This window comes from Schistocerca piceifrons, chromosome 5 (genome assembly GCF_021461385.2).
Source record: "Schistocerca piceifrons isolate TAMUIC-IGC-003096 chromosome 5, iqSchPice1.1, whole genome shotgun sequence".
In the NCBI taxonomy this organism is placed as follows: domain Eukaryota; kingdom Metazoa; phylum Arthropoda; class Insecta; order Orthoptera; family Acrididae; genus Schistocerca; species Schistocerca piceifrons.
In genome coordinates, this window is record NC_060142.1 from 169567345 (window position 1) to 169590660 (window position 23316).

Genomic DNA, 23316 nt, shown 5'->3' on the forward strand with positions numbered 1-23316 from the left:
TGTGCTTCATCCATTTCATATCCCAACAAATGATTCTCTCTCCACCCGAACAGGTTTCGAATGACCCTTACAGTACTGACCGACCGCCGTGTCATTCAAAGCCTATAGGCGTCACTGGATGCGGATATGGAGTATTCGTTATTACTTCCTCCTCTCCCTGTCAATCGTGCGTAATCACAACTCTGTTGCGGCGCTGACCATGTCTTCGCTTCTTTTGTTAGGTAACATTTACCTTATGAGGAACAGCTACTTAGCTACCGCGCAGATAATAGAGCTCAACATTTGATGAGGCATTCGAAGAAATAAAACATAGTAAATTAACATGCCACATCCAATATGTCACGCCTCAGAACCTCTGCAGAAAAAAGTAACATTCGTGACGAAGATTAATTGCACCCAACTTTTTTTGTGGACTCACGTTGGTTCCCTAGAAAAGTCAAAGGAATTGAAATATTCGAGGGCGACAGTCCAAGGAGGAGGTTTGGAAATATCTGCTAAAGAGGAAACGAGCTTATGATATAACTAAAAAAACTACAATAAAAATGTTTATATAAAAACCATCAAAATAAACACATCACAATACTAAAAGAAATGTCCATACGCCAAAGAATGCATAGCATTCAGTTGGATGCTCGAAACTTTCAGAGTACTAGAATGAAGAATACTAGGGCAAACATTACGTCCTCTAAAAATGTCAGTAACAAAGATATTTACGAAATTTGACCAAACGCAAAAAAAACATAGGAACAATGACGAAGAGGAGATGACTATTCTTTTGACAAATGGGGCAGATGACAATAAACCACTAAGTCCTTTAATATACTTAGCAAAATAAAATCAACAATCAATTGGATTCGAGAGGCCCAGAAAGTTTTTGAAAGAAACGACTTCACAGAATAAGAAGTAATGGAAAGAGAAATGTGTAGAATGAAAGTTCAAAACATTGAAAGTTCCATATCGGGAACTAAAAAGCAATCAAACCAATTGGTGATAGGGTTTAGCTCTACGACCATAAACGTGAAGTCGTGTCCATTTGGCTCCCACCCACACTCTAGGGTTCAAATGGCTCTGAGCACTATGGGACTCAACTGCTGAGGTCATTAGTCCCCTAGAACTTAGAACTACTTAAACCTAACTAACCTAAGGACATCACAAACATCCATGCCCGAGGCAGGATTCGAACCTGCGACCGTAGCGGTCTTGCGGCTCCAGACTGCAGCGCCTTTAACCGCACAGCCACTTCGGCCGGCTACACTCTAGGGATGGAATTTACTTACTACTAAAAGTTTGGAAACATAAACCCAGTTTAACCTGAAAAGTGAAATAGTCTTTCATACTCGACAGATATATTTGTCGTTGTCGCAAAAAAAACCTCCTCACTCCGCTTGATGTAAGTTAAAACACAATGAAATCTCGTAATCGTGGGATACTGAAAGTTGGCTACTCGGCAGAAACAAACGCAGTAACATGATGCAGAGGTTCAGATGTATGTGTGCTGTCATTATGTCGATATCTATTACGAATAGTCGTACTAATATGAGAATCTAGGTACTTACTGTCATCCATTGCTTCTCTTCTAAAACTGTAATTACCAAAACACTCATCTTCCTTACAGACGTTAAGACAGATTTGTAGTTTCTTTTTCAGCTAAAGCTAGCTGGTTGCTATATCTCGACAACATTACCCTTATCACCAGCCTATTATGAAGCTCCCTTTCTTCAGTTGATGTGTTTATTTGATAAAAGCTCCAAGCCAACTGTTGGTTTTCTATTACCTTTGACAAACGAGTGAGGGTCCACTGTTGGCAAGCGTTATTTCTAAATTAATATGAGATGACTACGGCCTTACACAAAACAGGGGAAACTGATTTTGCAAATGTCTTCCACTGAGTAGAAATCGTAATGACTTGGTTCTACGTTTTAGATATTTTAATTCTGTGAATATTAAATAATAGACTACAGACAAATCAGCAGTGTTTTAATTGTTTAAGTAACATATTTGCCAACGACAGTAAACGAAATATAAGTCTCGAGTTTTGTAACTAAAAAATATGTTCTGTAGCAATCGACTTGACTGGTAGTATACTTAAAACATTATCAACGACAATAGACTAATTACGAGTCGTAACTTGTTTTGAGTGAAATAAATGTTGTATAAAAATCCACTCCTAAAATAGTTCAGCTTGGCTTAATTTCTGGACGGTACAGCGCACAGAAGGTAAGAAAAGACTAACCGAAATTAAGATAAAATCTGAAGTTTTATGAACTAAACGACGCAGGTTCATATTACCGATTTTAATTTCTATAGGTTAATTCTTGCATGGTAAAACTGTTGTTTACGGTAGGAATTTCACACAGGCGTGAAACAAATGCAGCAGGCAAATTGCACTCGCATCTGAATGTCAATAATTTACCGAACTACCGCTTATGAAGTATGTGTTTGGAGCAATTCATTCATACTGCGTCACCTAACCGCATATTTGAGGTAAATTGCAACAGGGGAATTGTGCATTACATTGCAGCATAGCTCGTCGTTTCTTTCCGACCTTTTTTTAACCTTTTTTACCAAATTCCTGATAGCTTCTCTCATTGGACAGCGCAACAGTTTGATACATTCCGAACGAATTATAATTTTAATATTAAATTCCAACAGGTGCTAAAGTAAAGGGGTACTATATATTGACTGCAAGTTAATTATTGCACGAGCGCGGTACACAGATATAAATTCGAAAAAGTGAACTGCAGAGATTCTTTTTTTTTCGCTCTTCCGGTCCGGCGAAATAATTACACGTCACATTTCGCGATGACTTCCGGAGAACCGCGAGTAGTCAAAAAAGAATTCATTTCGCTGGACGTAAATTGCAGTGGAATGCGCAAGAGCCACGGCAGTAATTCTGTATAGCCGTAACGTTATTGAAACCAGCGTTCCTCAATTACCAGCAAACAAACAAAGACATGCACAGTATATGAATATGCGGAACTAAATTATCTTCAGTACTACTTTCGTTAAAGTTAATATTGAAAAACTGGAATCTCATATTAGAAAGAGATGCCTACGTAGTTAAAAAATTCTCGGAGACCTTTAAATCACGTTTTCAAAATAACATGATGCAGAGTACTGTTCTCGTCCGTGGTGGTTCTCGAATGACTATACATATTTAAGATAAAGTCCTCTATTGCGCTTTTCAGCCTGTGTAAGGAGGAAAATCGTAGGAATTGCTGCAGGAAATTTCATATGGTTTTCCCTAATAGATATTGCCACTCTTTTGAAATCGGGACATGTAGCCCGTTGATGTCAAACATGAAACTTGAGATCTCTCTATACCGATTGCATTTCCATTGTTGTTCGTCGGTGTACGTACACTCAGCAGTATTCTGCAAACTTCTGTATGGTGTGTCGCGGAGGGTACATTGTGTAGGACTATCATTTTCCCTATTTCTATTTTTTATTCGAACATGGTGCACGTCAACAATGTCTGAGAGTCAGTACACTGTCGTATACGTCTGAATCTCTTTAAGCTGAATTTCATAATCATTATCAGTGACGTACGTGGGACGAAGCAACGTATTTCTTAACTCGATTTGCAACTTCCGATCATGAAATTTGTGGATTAGAGATTTTGGTGAAACATGACGTATGTCTTGCAACTTTTGCCACTGGAGATTATTGAATTCTTCTCAAGCATTTAGGTCCTGATAAAACAAACCTGCGACTAACCGCTAACTGAACTTATCTCATATCCTTCCTTACCATTCTTGCTGTAATCTCTGCCTCCCTTACGAAAAAGTGGATTTATGTCATCGTTTCACGTTAAACTGGGCAGGATCTACATCGCGATATGTGTTACTGAATCAAACGAATGCTATACGATCTGATCATTTCACAAATTTACAGAAACATTTTTTAAATTATTCACTTAGAATATCATTCAGGGATAGTTTCTGATAATTAAGTGAAAAAAGTGCAAAGAAATTGAAAAATTCCGAAAAGAAATCCGTCTAAATGTATCCTGGTCTCTCCTACACATCGCAGAATAATCATATGCTTAGAAAAACAAAGATTGCGTTTTCAAAACAGAGACTACGAGTCATCCTTAACAATCAGTGACGTGTCTCCTCATATATTTAGAAACTTCCTGCGAGCTTAAGAATTGTACGGAACAGGGCGTAGCTCTCCGAAACTTGCCTTTCGCATATTGTGAGGACGAGTTGTGAGTCGTTTCTGGATAGCTCAGTCGGTAAAGGCCGTGCCGGCGAACAGCACGGTCCTTGGCTCGAGTGGCTGTCTGACATACAGCTTTAATCTGCCCGAAGTTTCAAAACAGCGCACATTCCGGTATTGAGTTAAACGCTCACTATTTGTGCAGTAACTTTGTTCCGAAGTGTACCGTGTACAATCACTTATTACGAGCTTTTCCATTAATATTTTTGTGTTTCTTCAGTGGAAAAATAAACGGAAACGAATACGTTATTAAAGGCCGAGTAATAATACCATTTACGTCTTTCGTGAGAAAGGACAACTGCGAAGATAATGCTAATCTTCTTTTTATCGGAGTATAGCATGCACTACCAAGGGGAGCGCGACCTATTATATCAATATTTGATTTTTTGTTTGAACTTAACATCCAGAATCCTCTCTTAGACCTCGAATGAATAAGGTTTTTGATGCGAATGTCTTATACTACTGTTTTTGGGCAGAACAGTTTATACTCTAAGCATATTTTCGTGCTGTAAGACACTGCTACTTCCTCTGACGAAGTATGGCGATATAACACGCTCAGAAAGAAGAGGGAATAGTAATGACTGTATAAGGCAAGGTTTGAGCTTAATACTATTGTTGTTTCTGCTTTATCTCGAAATAATAAAAAAGTTCAGAACACCAGTAATGGTGCGAATGTGAACGATCCCAAGGTTCACAGATGAAATTGTGGTTTCGGGTGAAAATAAGAGATGTAGCAGACGAGACGTACTACTGTTGAATGAAGTTGGCAATACAGGGTGATTCAAAAAGAATACCACAACTTTAGGAATTTAAAACTCTGCAACGACAAAAGGCAGAGCTAAGCACTATCTGTCGGCGAATTAAGGGAGCTATAAAGTTTCATTTAGTTGTGCATTTGTTCGCTTGAGGCGCTGTTGACTAGGCGTCAGCGTCAGTTGATGCTAAGATGGCGACCGCTCAACAGAAAGCTTTTTGTGTTATTGAGTACGGCAGAAGTGAATCGACGACAGTTGTTCAGCTTGCATTTCGAACGAAGTATGGTGTTAAGCCTCCTGATAGGTGGTGTATTAAACGTTGGTATAAACAGTTTACAGAGGATGGGTGTTTGTGCAAAGGGACAAGTTCTGGACGGCCGAGAACGAGTGATGAAAGCCTCCAAGAAGCCCTGATCTTACCCCCTGCGATTTTTTCTTATGGGGGTATGTTAAGGATATGGTGTTTCGGCCACCTCTCCCAGCCACCATTGATGATTTGAAACGAGGAATAACAGCAGCTATCCAAACTGTTACGCCTGATATGCTACAGAGAGTGTGGAACGAGTTGGAGTATCGGGTTGATATTGCTTGAGTGTCTGGAGGGGGCCATGTTGAACATCTCTGAACTTGTTTTTGAGTGAAAAAAAACCTTTTTAAATACTCTTTGTAATGATGTATAACAGAAGGTTATATTATGTTTCTTTCATTAAATACACATTTTTAAAGTTGTGGTATTCTTTTTGAATCACCCTGTATATTGAACACACAACATGGATTAAGACTAAACAGAGCTGACATGTGAGGAAGAAAAGTAGAAAAGAGAAATGCGATATGGGAAATAACAAAACTGTGGAAGAAAAGGTTCAGTAAACTACATGTGTGGAACACAGTATGTTAGTAAAACTTGGGCGCAAGAAAACCGAAGAATGTGGAGCATTTCAAATGTAATGTTTCAAATGAATCTCAGAAATTAAGTGGCCAAATTAAGAGACCGTTAAAAGACACTTCTACATCTACATCCATACTCCGCAAGCCACCTGACGGTGTGTGGCGGAGGGTACCTTGAGTACCTCTATCGGTTCTGCACAATCGAACTGTCAGTAACGGGGCCGGCCGGAGTGGCCAAGCGGTTCTAGGCGCTACAGTCTGGAACCGCGCGACCTTAGGTTAGTTAGGTTTAAGTAGTTCTAAGTTCTAGGGGACGTATGACGACAGCAGTTGAGTCCCATAGTGCTCAGAACCATTTGAACCATTTTTTTCAGTAGCGTGAAGTTCACGAGTGTTGTACTCCGAGACGCGGCTAGTTCGAATCTGAAAATTACAACGGAAAACTACGCTAACTAGGGACATTTTCGCGGTTATGCTGTGTGAGTGGAGTTACTATTAAAAACAAAACATCGTACATGAAGTCTCAAGCGCACATGAGACCAAAAATACACGGAAGAGGCTACCGTTCATCTGAATTCGCGACTATGGTCCTCATTTGTGTGTCGAGCTTCTCATATTATTTTTGGGTGTTTCACATGCTTCGAATCATAGCATTCATATCGCTTTGTATGTTTAGAAAAATTTTATTTTATTTTATTCATAATTCGCAGCAGCACCGGTAACGGAAATGCCGCATTGGAAGTACAGGGCTATTACAAATGATTGAAGCGATTTCATAAATTCACTGTAGCTCCATTCATTGACATATGGTCACGACACACTACGGATACGTAGAAAAACTCATAAAGTTTTGTTCGGCTGAAGCCGCACTTCAGGTTTCAGCCGCCAGAGCGCTCGAGAGCGCAGTGAGACAAAATGGCGACAGGAGCCGAGAAAGCATATGTCGTGCTTGAAATGCACTCACATCAGTCAGTCATAACAGTGCAACTACACTTCAGGACGAAGTTCAACAAAGATCCACCAACTGCTGACTCCATTCGGCGATGGTATGCGCAGTTTAAAGCTTCTGGATGCCTCTGTAAGGGGAAATCAACGGGTCGGCCTGCAGTGAGCGAAAAACGGTTGAACGCGTGCGGGCAAGTTTCACGCGTAGCCCGCGGAAGTCGACGAATAAAGCAAGCAGGGAGCTAAACGTACCACAGCCGACGGTTTGGAAAACCTTACGGAAAAGGCTAAAGCAGAAGGCTTACCGTTTACAATTGCTACAAGCCCTGACACCCGATGACAAAGTCAAACGCTTTGAATTTTCGGCGCGGTTGCAACAGCTCATGGAAGAGGATGCGTTCAGTGCGAAACTTGTTTTCAGTGATGGAGCAACATTTTTTCTTAATTGTGAAGTGAACAGACACAATGTGCGAATCTGGGAGGTAGAGAATCCTCACGCATTCGTGCAGCAAATTCGCAATTCAGCAAAAGTTAACGTGTTTTGTGCAATCTCACGGTTTAAAGTTTACGGCCCCTTTTTCTTCTGCGAAAAAAACGTTACAGGACACGTGCATCTGGACATGCTGGAAAATTGGCTCATGCCACAACTGGAGACCGTCAGCGCCGACTTCATCTTTCAACAGGATGGTGCTCCACCGCACTTCTATCATTGATGTTCGGCATTTCTTAAACAGGAGATTGGAAAACAGATGGATCGGTCGTGGTGGAGATCATGATCAGAAATTCATGTCATGGCCTCCACGCTCTCCCGACTTAACCCCATGCGATTTCTTTCTGTGGGGTTATGTGAAAGATTCAGTGTTTAAACCTCCTCTACCAAGAAACGTGCCAGAACTGCGAGCTCGCATCAACGATGCTTTCGAACTCATTGATGGGGACATGCTGCGCCGAGTGTGGGAGGAACTTGATGTCTGCCGAATCACTAAAGGGGCACATATCGAACATTTGTGAATGCCTAAAAAAACTTTTTGAGTTTTTGTATCTGTGTGCAAAGCATTGTGAAAATATCTCAAATAATAAAGTTATTGTAGAGTTGTGAAATCGCTTCAATCATTTGTAATAACCCTGTATAATAGACAATAACTAATGTCAAAAATATTGGCACTAATTTCCAATAGAAATACTATAACCAAAAAATCCCAACGCACGGTCGACCCACACTGACCAAAATGCATTGTGCAAAACAGTAACGCACGATTGTTTGTGGCTGAAGGCGTTGTCCGTTATTCTTCCAATACTAAATAATGTTAAGCCTAACAGCCGAACGTCTTTAGTAATTCTGCTGTGTATTTAACGTTGCTGCACGCCGTTGCAGTCATCCACTTCAGCTTTAGTCGTCGTTTTAGTAGCAATGAACATATCATCTCGGTAAACATAAAATCAACACAGTCTGTTCTCAAGTAAATAAACAGACAGATAAATAAATACACCAGCGTACGTTTATTGTAATCCTTACTTCGTTTTTCTTTATTTTTTTATGTTGTAACGTGATCTGAAAATAATGGATTACGAATGTTTTATTCAAATGCCTGGGCGACAGATCGTAAAAGGCGATCAGTAACCCCCTGTAAGAACGGTGACTGTATTAGTGACAGTAATGAGGTCCACCCACGGCCGACCCTAGTTGGAGGCGAATCTTGCAACCGTACAGGGCGGCAAGTTTTTGGGGGCGACAAAATCTTTAAATAGTTCAAAAGGAATTAATTTCACAAGACAACGAAAGCTTTTGCATAAATGAAGAAGTGTGAGAATAAGTTGAAAATACAAATAATTCATAAAATATAGCCGGAAATTATCTACAGCTTTGAGATACAGGTGACAAATGAGGTGATAGCTTTGATAACCTTGCGTCAGTCTTTCAAAACTTACTAGTGGCAGTGTTACCAATTCAATTTCTACCACGTGCGTATACAACACTTGAAATATACCTATCTTAGATTGAAAGCCCCTACAGAAGCGAAAAGCTTTATAATAAATGATGGCCTAACAGATCTTGTACAGCAACCTTAAATAACTATAATAGTTTCGCTGAGAAAACACTTTGTAATGAATAAATAAATAAATACGTAAATAATAAGTAATGCATTGTAACCGTTTCGGTTCTGTTTTACTGACTGGTGCCGCATACGTGGCTCTGGTCTTAAACACATATTCATGTCAGAAAGACGTACGCGTACATCTACATATATATTCTGCAAACCACCGTGCGATGTATGGCAGAGGGTACGTCCCATTGTACCAGCTATTAGAGTTTCTTCCCGTTCCCTTCAGGTATGGAGCGCGGGAAGAATGATTGTTTGGGGAAGAATGATTGTTTGAATGCCTCTGTGCGTGCAATAATGATTCTAATCCTATTCTGACGATCGATATGTGATCGATACGTAGGGGTTCAAATGACTCTGAGCACTATGGGACTTAACATCTGAGGACATCAGTCCCCTAGAACTTAGAACTACTTAAACTTAACTAACCTAAGGACATCACACACATCCATGATCGAGGCAGGATTCGAACCTGCGACCGTAGCAGTCGCGCGGTTCTGGACTGAAGCGCCTAGAACCGCTCGGCCACCGCGGCTGGCCGATACGTAGAGGATTGTAGTATATTCCGAGTCACCATTTAAAGCCGGTTCTTGAAACTTGGTTAATAGACTTTCTCGGGATAGTCTACCGATTCAATTCCTTCAGTATCTCTGTGACAATCTCCCACGGATTAAACAAACCTGTCACCATTCGTGCTGCCCTTCTCTGTTTAGTTCAGTATCCCCTGTTAGTCCTATTTGCTACGGATCCCACACACTTGAGCAATATTCTAAGTGCGATACTTGAAAATAAGATGTCATGGATAAATGACTGTGTAGCGGCTGACTATGTCTGAAAACAGAATGGTAGGCGGAGAGGGGGGTGAGGCTGTGATATTTTCGCAAGTGGAGGCTAAATCCCTGGAATTGGCCCGGGTCCACCGCGTCTCACCCTCTCACAACTATTGGACTACAGAAGAGAATGACGTACCTTGAGGGTAGTGTACTTTTATTTTTCAAATTTACATTTGTCTTTATTCATGGTCCGTGACCTACGTAACCAAATGGATCGTTTTTTCATCGTAATTTTGATTTCACCTCATACTTATGATCTTGCAATTAAATGCGAGGATCTAGGTAGCACACTTCGAGTCACTCGTCTCTGTGTGGCATACTCATTTCTAATCCTAGAATAGTATTTCCTGGTTGGCGTGTCAATCTGAAGGAAAGCGAGACCGCCATAAGTAGTTCCGCGCAAGCATTTTCTACATATTTTGTTGTTGTGAGTCACAAGGTTGTGATTTGTGCAGCGTTTGTAAATATTTTCATATCTACACATTATAGAATACTGTACTAAAACTATTAGGAAGATATTGATTATTCGTGAGTGAAAAATTTTACGGTGAGCAAAATTTTGTATATTTTTAAAACTAGTTATGTCTCGTGTGTACGGTTAAGCCATACTTTGTCCGCCTTGAACCGTCTTGTACCTTGAAACGGAAGAGGGTCTTCCACAGTGGAACGTGTGATATTTGCAAACTAACTGACTTTCTTTGATGGCTCATCATTTTTACCTGTCTTGAAGACTGAAACTTACGTTGGTTTACAGTACTGTCCATTTCAAAACTTGTTTTTAGTTTTTAATAGTAATTCCACATAATTTGATTACAGTTACTGATTGTTAGTGTTTAGTAGAGTAATAATATAATAGAACAACTATTAAAAATAGTACTGTCAAATTTTTAATGACTGCAGTACATGAAATCCCAACAGAATACGTACATGAAACTGTGTTTTTTGGAAAACCTTACTTTTCCGGAGTAATTTTTGTAATTTCAGAAAAGGACTGCAGCACACACAAAGTGAATACTACCAATAAATAGAATGGCAACAACCAAAACACTATAAATGACCTGCACGGAAATTAAGTGGCCTTCCGTTGTATATCCCGTTTTCGATTTCTTTCTCAACGCGTAAATTATATTCCTCTCGATAGCAGCAGCATCCGTTACACATGATGGGCGCCGCCGATTCCTATCGCCGTCTTTGATTACCACACTTCAACTCTTGTTCTTGGTAAAAACAATGTTCTAGATGTTCTATATCAGCACTTATTCGTTCAAGGATTCATTTTCGGTTTCTTAGGACCTGCGTGCACTTGCGATGGATAGCTGGCGTTACCGCCAGCAACCGGTTCCTCGCTCGTACGCCACCACGTACGACAGATTTACAAAGTAATTTCTACCAGTATTTCATACACCACGCTGTCATAAAGTTCGGAAGATGATGTACTTTGCGACCTAGTTACGTTTCACCCCGCCATATTATACGCTACAATTTGGATCCCTCTAGCAGCAGACGGCTTCAAATTTGTAGACATGAAGAATAAAGGTTTAGAATGTTAATAACGTTTATCCCATTTAAATAGCTTTAAAAGTTTTCTCATAAAGAACCTGGAGGCATTACTTCTCATCATGCCCTCGTACATTTCGCAAATGAATTTTTGTGTCTCAGTTCCTTTTTCAGTTACTAGTGTTGTAAAATATCGATTTGATATTACTTAATTCTGTTTAGCAATTAAAAACTGCAACAAGGCAGTTTCGGACAAAAAAACTAGGACGTCGAAATATTGTTCGCATTTAAGTAAGTACTGGCAAATCACACTAATGAAGCTTCCGGAAAAGTGGGCAGATGAAATACTAAAGGTGAATCTGTTAAAATATGTAAATTGTAGCCTGTGCAGAAAAGATATACCAGCAGGAGGTAGCAGACGTGGAATTACATGCACGACTAATTTATAAAGGAAGGAAGGAGCGGGAAACAGGAATAATTGAATTGAAAATAGAGGTTGTACTAGGGACAACGAAAATTGTTACTAACGACGTCGGGATGGCGATTGTGTAGTTACAGCTACAGAATGCACATAAATCGAGTATAACAGCAAACTAGTCGAAATAACGGAAACTTAAAAAGGCTGTGAAAGAAAATGGACTGGGCTGTACGTTGCTCATGATTTTGTGGTCCTTTTGCACCTGGAGAAAGCGAAGTAGTGCAGTGGTTAAGAGACTATACCCGCTTTTTGAAGGAACGGATTTCAAATGCTCCTCCATCCATTCAAAGTTCTGGTTTCCCACGATTTTCTTAAACCTCTCAGGCTAATGCCGAGATGAGATGCTTCCTTTCAATAATCCCCCGTCGACCGCTTTCTCTATCATTGAGCAATGACAGAGATCATCATCTATAACAATCCCTGTGTCTATAGGAGTTAAACTCTTATATAAATCCTGAAGATTAGAAGACTATTCGGCTAACCAGTGGAGATGTACTGAAATGAATCGGCGAGTAACGAGATTAATAGCGCAACGATGCAAAAAGGAGGGCTACGTTAATAGCTCATGCCCTGAGGCCCAAGGGTAACGGAGAGAAGTGTGGATCATACTTTGAGTTTGAATGCATTTAATTTCCTTGAGACAGGAAAACTTATGACCACAAACCAGCACGGATTTAGAAAGCATCGTTCATGAGTAACCCAGCTTATCCTTTTCTCACACGGTATTCTGCGAACCGTGGATGAAGGGCAACGAGCGTATTCCATATTCCTAGATTTCCAAAAAGCTGTTACACAATGCACTGTTAACGAAGGTTCGAGTATAAGGAATAGGTTCGCAGATGTGTGCGTGGCTCGAAAACTTCTTTCGGTCTTGTTCGCTATATACATAAATGATCTGACAAATAGGATAATCAACAAATGCTGCTGTTTGTTGATGGCGATGTATATGAGAGATTGTCATCGTTGAGTGATTGTATACAGGATGGCCTAGACAGAATTTATATTTGGTGTAATGATTGGCAAGTTGCTCTAAATGCAGAAAAGTGTAAAATAATGCAGATGTGTAGGAAAGACAGTCGTGAAATGTTCGAACACAGAGTTAGTGTTGTGTTGCTTGACACAACCTCGTCGATTAAATATCTAGATGTAACGTTGCAAAGTTACATGAAATGCAAGGAGCACGTAAGGTCGGCAGTAGATAAGGAAAGTGTAAATCATTTACAAAAGGGACGCGTATAAATCACTAGTGCGACCCACTCTTGAGTACTGCTCGGGTGTTTGGTATCTCCACCAAGTGTGATTAAATCACCTACTCCTTATGTTCGAATCCTGCCTCGGGCATGGATGTGTGTGATCTCCTAGTTAGGTTTAAGTAGTTCTACATCTACATCTACATTTATACTCCGCAAGCCACCCAGCGGTGTGTGGCGGGGGGCACTTTACGTGCCACTGTCATTACCTCCCTTTCCTGGTCCTGTCGCGTATGGTTCGCGGGAAGAGCGACTGCCGGAAAGCCTCCGTGCGCGCTCGAATCTCTCTTATTTTACATTCGTGATCTCCTCGGGAGGTATAAGTAGGGGGAAGCAATATATTCGATACATCATCCAGAAACGCACCCTCTCGAAACCTGGACATCAAACTAAACCGCGATGCAGAGCGGCTCTCTTGCAGAGTCTGCCACTTGAGTTTGCTAAACATCTCCGTAACGCTATCACGCTTACCAAATAAGCCTGTGACGAAACGCGCCGCTCTTCTTTGGATCTTCTCTATCTCCTCTGTCAACCCGGCCTGGTACGGATCCCACACTGATGACCAATACTCGAATATAGGTCGAACGAGTGTTTTGTAAGCCACCTCCTTTGTTGATGGACTACATTTTCCAAGGACTCTCCCAATGAATCTCAACCTGGCACCCGCCTTACCAACAATTAATTTTATAGGATCATTCCACTTCAAATCGTCCCTTACGCATACTCCCAGATATTTTACAGAAGTAACTGCTACCAGTGTTTGTTCTGCTATGATATAATCATACAATAAAGGATCCTTCTTTCTATGGATTAGCAATACATTACATATGTCTATGTTAAGGGTCAGTCCCTGCACCAAGTGCCTATCCGCTGCAGATCTTCCTGCATTTCGCTGAAATTTTATAATGCTGCAACTTCTCTGTTTACTACAGCATCATCCGCGAAAAGCCGCATGGAACTTCCGACACTATCTACTAGGTCGTTTATACATATTGTGAAAAGCAATGGTCCCATAACACTCCTCTGTGGCACGCCAGAGGTTACTTTAACGTCTGAAGACGTCTCTCCATTGATAACAACATGCTGTGTTCTATTTGCTAAAAACTCTTCAATCCAGCCACACAGCTGGTCTGATATTCCGTAGGCTCTTACTTTGTTCATCAGGCGACAGTGTGGAACTGTATCGAACGCCTTCCGGAAGTCAAGGAAAATGGCATCTACCTGGGAGCCTGTATCTAATATTTTCCGGGTCTCATGAACAAATAAAGCGAGTTGGGTCTCAGACGATCGATGTTTCTGAAATCTATGTTGACTCCTACAGAGTAGATTCTGGGTTTCCAGAAAGTTTTTCTTATTTCTAGTGGACTGATGACCTCAGTTGTTAAGTCCCATACTGCTCAGAGCCATTTGAACCTTATGTTCGAACCTTCGTTAACAGTCTGCAGTGCGGCATTGTGTAACAGCGTTTTGGAAATCTAGGAATATGGCATCCGCTCGTTGCCCTTCATCCACGGTTCGCAGAATACCGTGCGAGAAAAGGATCAGCTGAGTTTCGCATGAGCGATACTTTCTGAATGCTTTCTGGTTTGTGGTCGTAAGATTTTCTGTCTCAAGGCAATTAAATACATTCAAGCTCAGAGTATTTTCCACACTTCTCTCCGTTACCAAATTAACTATCCCGTGAGCCTCAAGGAATCAGCTATTAACGTAGCTCTCCTTTTTGCCTGGTTGCGCTATTAATCTCGTTACTCGCCGATTCATTTCAGTCCATCCCTATTGGTTAGCCGAATAGTCTTCTAATCTTCAGGATTTATGTAAGAGTTTAACTCCTATAGGCACAGGGATTGTTATAGATGATGATTAAAGGAAGACACGGTCGTAGTTCAAAGGCGTGCTGCTAGACTTGTAACGGGTATGACCGGACAGCACGCGAGAGCTACGGAAATTCTACGTGAAATCAAATGGGAATTCCGTAGGTAAGACGACGTTCTTTTTGCGAAATTTAGAGAACCGGTATTTGCTGACGGTAGAACGAGTTTACCCTTCGCGTCAGTACTGCAAAGACAAGATGGGAGAAATAGGGCTCGTACGGAGGTGTACAGACAACTGTTTTTCCTTTGCTCCATTTTCTAATAGGGCAGGAAAAGGAATGACTAGCAGTGGTACATGGTACCCTCTGCCTCCCACCGTAAGGCGGCTTGCTGATTAAGTGTATAGAGGTAGTTGTAGACAATATCCCAGTCGTAATGGTCCTGTTCGGTGTCTCATTACAAACAAACAAAATAAGATAGAGAAAGAGGGAGGATTGTGTCAAGCTACCCGGGCATTAGTGAAACTGCATATTTGTGAGATTGTGTCTCCTGGCAGAACAGGGCAGCGAGTGTTGGGTGCCGGTGAACAAATTGAGCAATCTGTCGCGAGGCACTTGAGCAGAATATGATAGCACACCCTGAGTGAGGCTAGCTGTCTTAAAAAATAATAAGGCTGATATTTAAATGCGCCGCTTAATGGCGGCTGGTTTCCCGTGTTATTGCAATTATTGCGCGCGAGATTTACGACGACCTGGCGCTCCGGAACCTGTTCCCGCGGGAACCTGTTTGCGCGGAGCGGACCCAGGAATTCCTCTCCCCCCCCCCCCTCACCTCCCCCCCCCCCCCGCCACCCACCTCCTCCTCCGCCCGCGCAGCACAAGATCGTCCAAGCTTTGTGCCTACTGACACGTGAGGCTCTGAAGAGATCAGCACAAAAACTGTACACTCCTTGTGGCGTACCCGGCTGCAGTAAGACGGGAACCGCCACCTCCTCCGTCAAGAATTATTATACACTGACAGGACAAAAATTTATCGGAATGGCACAGATACAGCGTCGACAGCAGTGAAGTAAATGTTGCGCTGTAATGTTGACTGTTAGCTTGATGTGCTCGCTAGTTTATCATTGAAATGTAAAACTGTCAAAACCCTCAAGGTTGGTCTGAACAGCACAGTGCTTCAGTAGGAATGTATCTGTTTGAGGTGTTATGACCTTCCTTTCCTCCAGATATTCAATCGATTTGATCTGATAAATTTGTGGAGGGCAACCGGATAACCACTAGTACTTCTCCTTATATTCCGGTCGTATACCTAGCGGTAACCTGAGCCGACAAAAAGAAGCTGCTGCGGGGCCTACTCGTTCCGTCATTTCAAACGGCAAGTACCAGAGAAGATCGGTGGCAAAGAGAAACCATCTACATCTACATTTACGTGGCTACTCTGAAAATCACACCTAAGTGCCTGGCAGAGAGATCATCGAACCACCTTCACACTAATTCTCTGCTATTCCACTCTCGAACAGCGCGCAGAAAGAACGAACTCCTATATCTTTCTGTGATTTTATTATGATGATCGTTTCCCCCCACGGAGGTCTACATCTACATCCATACTCCGCAAGCCACCTGACGGTGTGTGGCGGAGGGTACCTTGAGTACCTCTATCGGTTCTTCCTTCTATTCCACTCTCGTATTGTTCGTGGAAAGGATTGTCGGTATGCCTCTGTGTGGGCTCTAATCTCCTCATGGTCCATTCGCGAGATATACGTAGGAGGGAGCAATATACTGCTTGACTCCTCGGTGAAGGTATGTTCTCGAAATTTCAACAAAAGCCCGTACCGAGCTACTGAGCTTCTATCCTGCTGAGTCTTCCACTAGAGTTTATCTATCATCTCCGTAACGCTTTCGCGATTACTAAATGATCCTGTAACGAAGCGCGCTGCTCTCTGTCGGATCTTCTCTATCTCTTCTATCAACTCTATCTTGTACGGATCCCACACTGCTGAGCAGTATTCAAGCAGTGGGCGAACAAGCGTACTATAACCTACTTCCTTTGTTTTCGGATTGCATTTCCTTAGGATTCTTCCAATGAATCTGTCTGGCATCTGCTTTACCGAGGATTAATTTTATATGGTCATTCCATTTTATATCACTCCTAATGCCTACTCCAAGATAATTGATGGAATTAACTGCTTCCAGTTGCTGACCTGCTATTTTGTAGCTAAATGATAAGGGATCTTTCTTTCTATGTATTCGCAGCACATTACACTTGTCTACATTGAGATTCAATTGCCATTCCCTACACCATGCGTCAATTCACTGCAGATCCTCCTGCATTTCAATACAATTTTCCGTTGTTACAACCTCTCGATATACCACAGCATCATCCGCAAAAAGCCTATGTGAACTTCCGATGTCATCCACAAGGTCATTTATGTATATTGTCAATAGTAACCGTCCTACGACACTCCCCTGCGGCACACCTGAAAGCACTCTTACTTCGGAAGACCTCTCCATTGAGAATGACATGCTGCGTTCTGTTATCTGGGAACTCTTCAATCCAATCATACAATTGGTCTGATAGTCCATATGCAGGCCGGCCGCGGTGGTCTAGCGGTTCTAGGCGCTCAGTCCGGAACCGCGCGACTGCTACGGTCGCAGGTTCGAATCCTGCCTCGGGCATGGATGTGTGTGATGTCCTTAGGTTAGTTGGGTTTAAGTAGTTCTAAGTTCTAGGGGACTGATGACCACAGATGTTTAGTCCCATAGTGCTCAGAGCCATTTGAACCATTTTTTCCATATGCTGTTACTTTGTTCATTAAACGACTGTGGGGAACCGTATCGAACGCCTTGCGGAAGTCAAGAAACATGGAGGTCGGAGTCAACAAAGTATTTTCGCGTTCGGAGGAGAAAGTTGGTGATTGAAATTTAGTGAGAAGATCCCGCCACGACGAAAAACGCCTTTGTTTTAATGATTTCCACCCTAAATCCTTTATCATATCCGTGAATCTGTCTTCTCTGTATCTCGATAGTATAAATCGTGCTACCCTCTTTGAACTTTCTCGCTGTACTCCATTAATCCTATCTGGTAAGGATCCCACACTGCGGAACGGAATTCTAGAAGAGAAAGGACAAATTTAGTGTAAGCAGTCTCCTTAGTAGACCTGTTGCATATTTTAAGTATTCTGCCAATAAAACGCAGTCTTTACTTTGCCTTCCCCACAACATTTTTCATGTGTTCTTTCCAATTTAAGTTGTTCTGATCGTACTTCCTAGGTGTTTGGTTGAATTTACGGCCTTTAGATTTGATTGATTTGTGGTGCACTCTACAGATATCTTATCTAAATCGTTTTTCAATTGGTTTTGATCTTTTGATGACTTGACGATAAACGACAACATCGCCTGCAAACAAACAAAGACCACTGCGCAGATTCTCACCTAAATCGTCAGAGCGCTTATATCACTACCTTGGAGAAGGCTAGATATTCTTTCTGTTTTACTCAGTAACTTTCCGTTAGTTACTTCGAACTATGACCCCTCTGACAGGACATCATTCCAGTCGTATAATTGAGACAATATTCCATGAATACGCAATTTCATTACAAGCCGCTTGTGAGGTATGGTGCCAAAAGCCTAAATTGAAAAGTATGAAATGAATACCTGTATACGCGTTCTATCCATGTTGGGATATCGATGTATCATTATTAGATGCACTGCAGCGACGTTTTCGCCGATTTAATAAAGAAAGCGCCGGATTGCGTTGCATGATTTGTCCAGGTTGAAATCGCTATCTCTGTTAATTAAATTCTTCAGTCACCAATGAGTCCCAAAAAGATGACGTTAGAATTTCGACATTTTTCGTATAGCATAGAGCGGCATGTGTCGATTCGGTGCTCTTCCACCGTCGATTTATTGGGCTGTAAGAGCCGGGTGTACCTACGGTGTTCCATGCATCTTTCGTGGATTTTACGAGTCTTCTGAGATTTGCAAAATTCCCTGCGAGAGTGGTCTTCCACACATCGGGAAAACGACCATGAAAGGTTCGTGTACCATAGTAGCTACATCCAGCTCTTACATCCCAATAAATCGATTGTGACACAGCACTGCGTCAACACCAGTTACCTTATGCCTTATCAAAATGTCGGCATTCTGGCGCGGACTTGATTTTTTTTGGACTTGGCAGTACAAGAAGCGACGGAAATTCTGGCGGAAAATTTGATTAATAGAGATAGCGATTCAGTTTGGACAAATCATGGAATCCAGCGAAGTTTTTAATAAGCTCGTAAAGCTACAGTACAGCTGATAATGGTACCTCGATATCCCAGTAGAGGTCCACCGCGTAGCCAAAGATTCATTTTATGCATATACTCCTTCGACCATAAATATAATAGACTGGCCCTGACGTCATTTTTGTGTCTCCAACATCTCTGGGCTAAAGTCACGTGAATGTTGGCAAAACATGGTTTTCGTGTTGCGCTTATGGCTGTACTCAGCGTTTTGTCAGGGGAAATGGCATTACATTTCACGTGTAAGTGTTTCTATGATAGTGCAGATGCGTTTATTGAAATCTGCTGAAGTGACGTGTATATGTTTTTTACACTTGAAATAGAGTATCACGTAATTTAAAGTGTTGAAAGTGATCCCTGTAATGTCAGACTTATATTACATTTTGGAAAGTATCTGTGATAATTCGGTTACAGAAGTAAGTATAACTGTTTCTCGTTCGTACTCATAGGTTCCCTAAGGATGAAAACCGAAGGCAGCTTTGGATACAGTCCCTGAAACGGAAAAACTTTAAGCCATCTGCACATACGCGCCTTTTTGTATATACAAGTGAGACTATAATAAGGTAAGAGCACCTATAGTCGACACATGAAGAGAATTTTTTCTACCTTCTAATACTATTAATTCAATGTAGGCTCCAAAATTATTTTCTGAAACTTCAAAGTCTCACCTTTCATCTAAAACATCATTTTTTAAACTGATAGTTTAAACTTTTGTAGAAATAGTAGGAACTGAACCTTTGAAGTGCACCTAAAATTGATACTCTAAAATGGACCTACTCCTAAAGTTGACAATTTTGGCACCTGTAGTTGACATAATTCCAGTATCCCATTTTCTTTTATAAGTGACTAGAGCTCAAAACGCGGCGAATCCAATGTTTAAGGTTTTGACAAGAGCCCACTCTTACTGTTTAAAAGAATTTTAACGACATTTTACTTTAATTGATAGTTTATAGTAATTTCGTCCCGCTGCCCACCAGAGGGGTGTTCGATGTATTTGTTAAATTTTATAAATGGTACTGTGAACAAATCCAGGCCAAATGTAGTTCTGACATAATTTTTCGCAAATAAAAAAGTAATTTTTGTTGGAAGCGTTTGGCAGTTAATTGAGAAATGTGGGTAAAATACGATAAAAACATAGGATGGCAGACCGCTGATTTGAAATCCCGCCACGTTTTGCCAAGTCACGTGGTTTGTTGTAGCCACACCCAGCCCTATAGCTTCTGCACAGCAAAGCCAGTCTACTAGTATCTATGGTCGAAGATATACTCCTTATCGCCGATCAACGTCTCTGGAGCTTGAGTGTACGTGGTTTGAAACAACGGAACGAGCGCTGTAGCTTCAGTCTGAAGGTGGCCGAAAGGTACAAGGCCGAAATTTTAGAAGAAGAAGAAGAAACAGTTTATGCGGCTGCGCTCCAGAAATGTTGTAGCTCAACTATTACGCTGCGAAAAAGATAAGATGGACGTCTAACTAAAGTACCCAGCCAGTTATATGACACCAACAGTAAAACATAGATTCAGAACAAAGGTGAAACTCGGCATTTTTCTAACTGATAGAGGTGAAAAAAGTGACAGATATAATTCCTAGGACTGGCCAGGTGTCGAAACCTGAGCCGCACATCTTCATGCGTACGGCAGTTTGAAATAGTCATGTTTCATTCAACTTGCTAAACTAAAATATTGCGCAGTTTTTATCACCAATCATTCATCCGAAATTGGTGAAGTTTATAAATAAATTATTCCGTTCTTTTCAGCTGTTAAACGCGTGAAGAGAACGGAAGAGCACGTGAAGAGCGTTCCTAAACTTCAGCCACACACAAAAACATCGACAAGTGAACAACATATGTGCTATCAGCACTCCTGCGGGAACGGATACTTGAAGTAATCGCGTCACTAATGTCTCTGCATTTTCCTTCTGCGTCATTCGATTGAGAAGCTCTAATGAATTTTATCTGCTTTGCTCACTCCTATTACAGACCATAAAAAATTTTCAATTAGAAAAATTTGGAGAAAGAAAAAAAACTACTTACTAACGACTACGGGTTTTCAGTTGATATCGATTTCCGGAGAACTTCTAACCTGCAGCCACTGTTGAGGTAAGGCAAAGGTTTTAGTTTCCATTTAAGGAATGCTAAACATCATACGGAGCGCGTGGCATTAACCGTTTATATAATAGCAGAGACAGTTATTACCTGCAACTGTAAAAGTCTGTTAAGACCGATGACGTGAATGTGTGTTTTGCAGACCTACCAGGCACCGAATCTCACTTCAGTCCTGAATTTTTTTTTTCTCATCAATTCTCTGAGTGTTGCCAATCTTTTCAGCTCAGAGCAGCACTTACACCACGTGTCTTCCGTTATTACTGTTCTATATACATTTTTACCTCTGTCTTCACGTACAATTTTTACCGTCTATAACTACTCCTAGTGCCGTGGGAACCATTCTGCGACGTTTTAACGCACATCTTATCGCCCTGTACCCTTTTCTAGCGATTTTTTTCCATAGTATGTCTCTTTCCTTGCCGATTCGGAAGAGTGCCTCCTCGTTTATTATTACCTATTTAAGACAAAGATGTTGCTCAAAGTGCATAGACCTAAAAGTGACTACCTAACAAATTCTGTCTTCAGCTATTAGGCAGAAAAGTTTTCATTCTACTCTCGTTCCAGTTTTTTAGCGTCCTTTGACATTAACCATCTGGTACTTTGAATGTTGCTGCCTTGTCCGTAGTTGGTTGACGGCTGCGAGAAGTGAGCGAAACTACAGATCTAAAGTTGCAGGGTTCATTCTGCTCTTGACCCTAGGATTTGTGTGTGCTAGTTAACGCCACTTTCAGCGCTGAAAAAAAATTGTTGCAAGTTCAAACCCAGCCGCAGCTCACATTTCTCGTTAAACCGCAAGTCCCCCATTGACCGGCTGGTCGAGTCTATTCACCCATCAGAAAAAGACAAGAATGTACTTACCTCTAATGGCACCACGCCTAGAATAGCATTTTGGTGCTCTGACAGGCTCAGAGTTGAAGAGTGGTTTTAGTGTATTTTGTGCGAATTATACAGAAATAACGGAAAAAAGAATTGTCATTGTCTTGTACGAAACCACAAACACAAATATAGACGACAATCAGGAACGAGGAAGAATGAAGTTGGCAGGCTCTGGAAACGAACACACGCTCTCTACCAGCGGAGAAGCATCGCTCGGCATAGGAATATGTGTACGTAGAGAGCACATATGTGAACTTCTAATGTTTCCGTAGCCTATCTGTCCTACTTCTACAACACTAAAAATCTCCTTCTGGCACGTACCTTTCCCACTGTGTGGTCATCCGATTTCAGATCGGCCCAAATGACTATATCCATCAATTTTACTGTTGCGAGTGATTCAGAGGATCTGGAACTGTACCGTGTTTTCGCCTATTCGCGTGCATGACACTACCATGTGCATGACGTTAGCAAGCTAAACGCTGTGTTGTTTTATCTACTCCATTACCTCTCATGTCAGAGATTATGACGCCCAACGTGGTAATTGGGGTCCCTCATATTGGAAACAGATGCGTATTCTGGTGTATCAATCAAATAAGCTCTTACTCTAAGGACAACTTTCTTTAACAAAACTAGCTGACGAACCCGGCATTGCCTAGGAATTATTTTTGCCGATTTTCTGTTAGATATGGAAACAAATAGTGAACTGTGTTTGTATCGTAATATCGAAAAAATTTCGTTTCCATGTATTCCTCGAAACATTTTTGAAATCGTGAAACAATCTTACAGAGAAATAGGCCTATGAATAATGTACAAATGTGTATGCAGAGCTGCTTCGTGTATCTACAACGCGGTTTTGTAAACGTCGCTATAGCAACTCCTCTTCATAGCTCTATAGACACATATTATTTTCACCTCATGCTTCGTACTAGAAAGCGGTCAAAAGCGCTGTCAGGAGCCATGATTGCCTTAGTGTCTTAGTAGTAAAGAATAAATGTATTAAAACTTCATTCACGATGCGGCGTTTTTTCACCCATATCTTGAGCAATGTGTCTTATTTTTGTATTTGTGTAGATACGTTCAGTGGCATATGTGGATACTGTCTGCGAAATATATTGGGTATTGGGTTAGTAGCAAAGAAGTAATAAATTTAAACGTTACGCAACTTGTGCCAGTTTTTCACGCATCTCAGTGTTTTTGACGATATATCTCCTAATCTGTGTGTAATAAAATGATATAATTTTTTAAGAGCATTCAGTGGTCCATGTGGATACTGCCTGCAA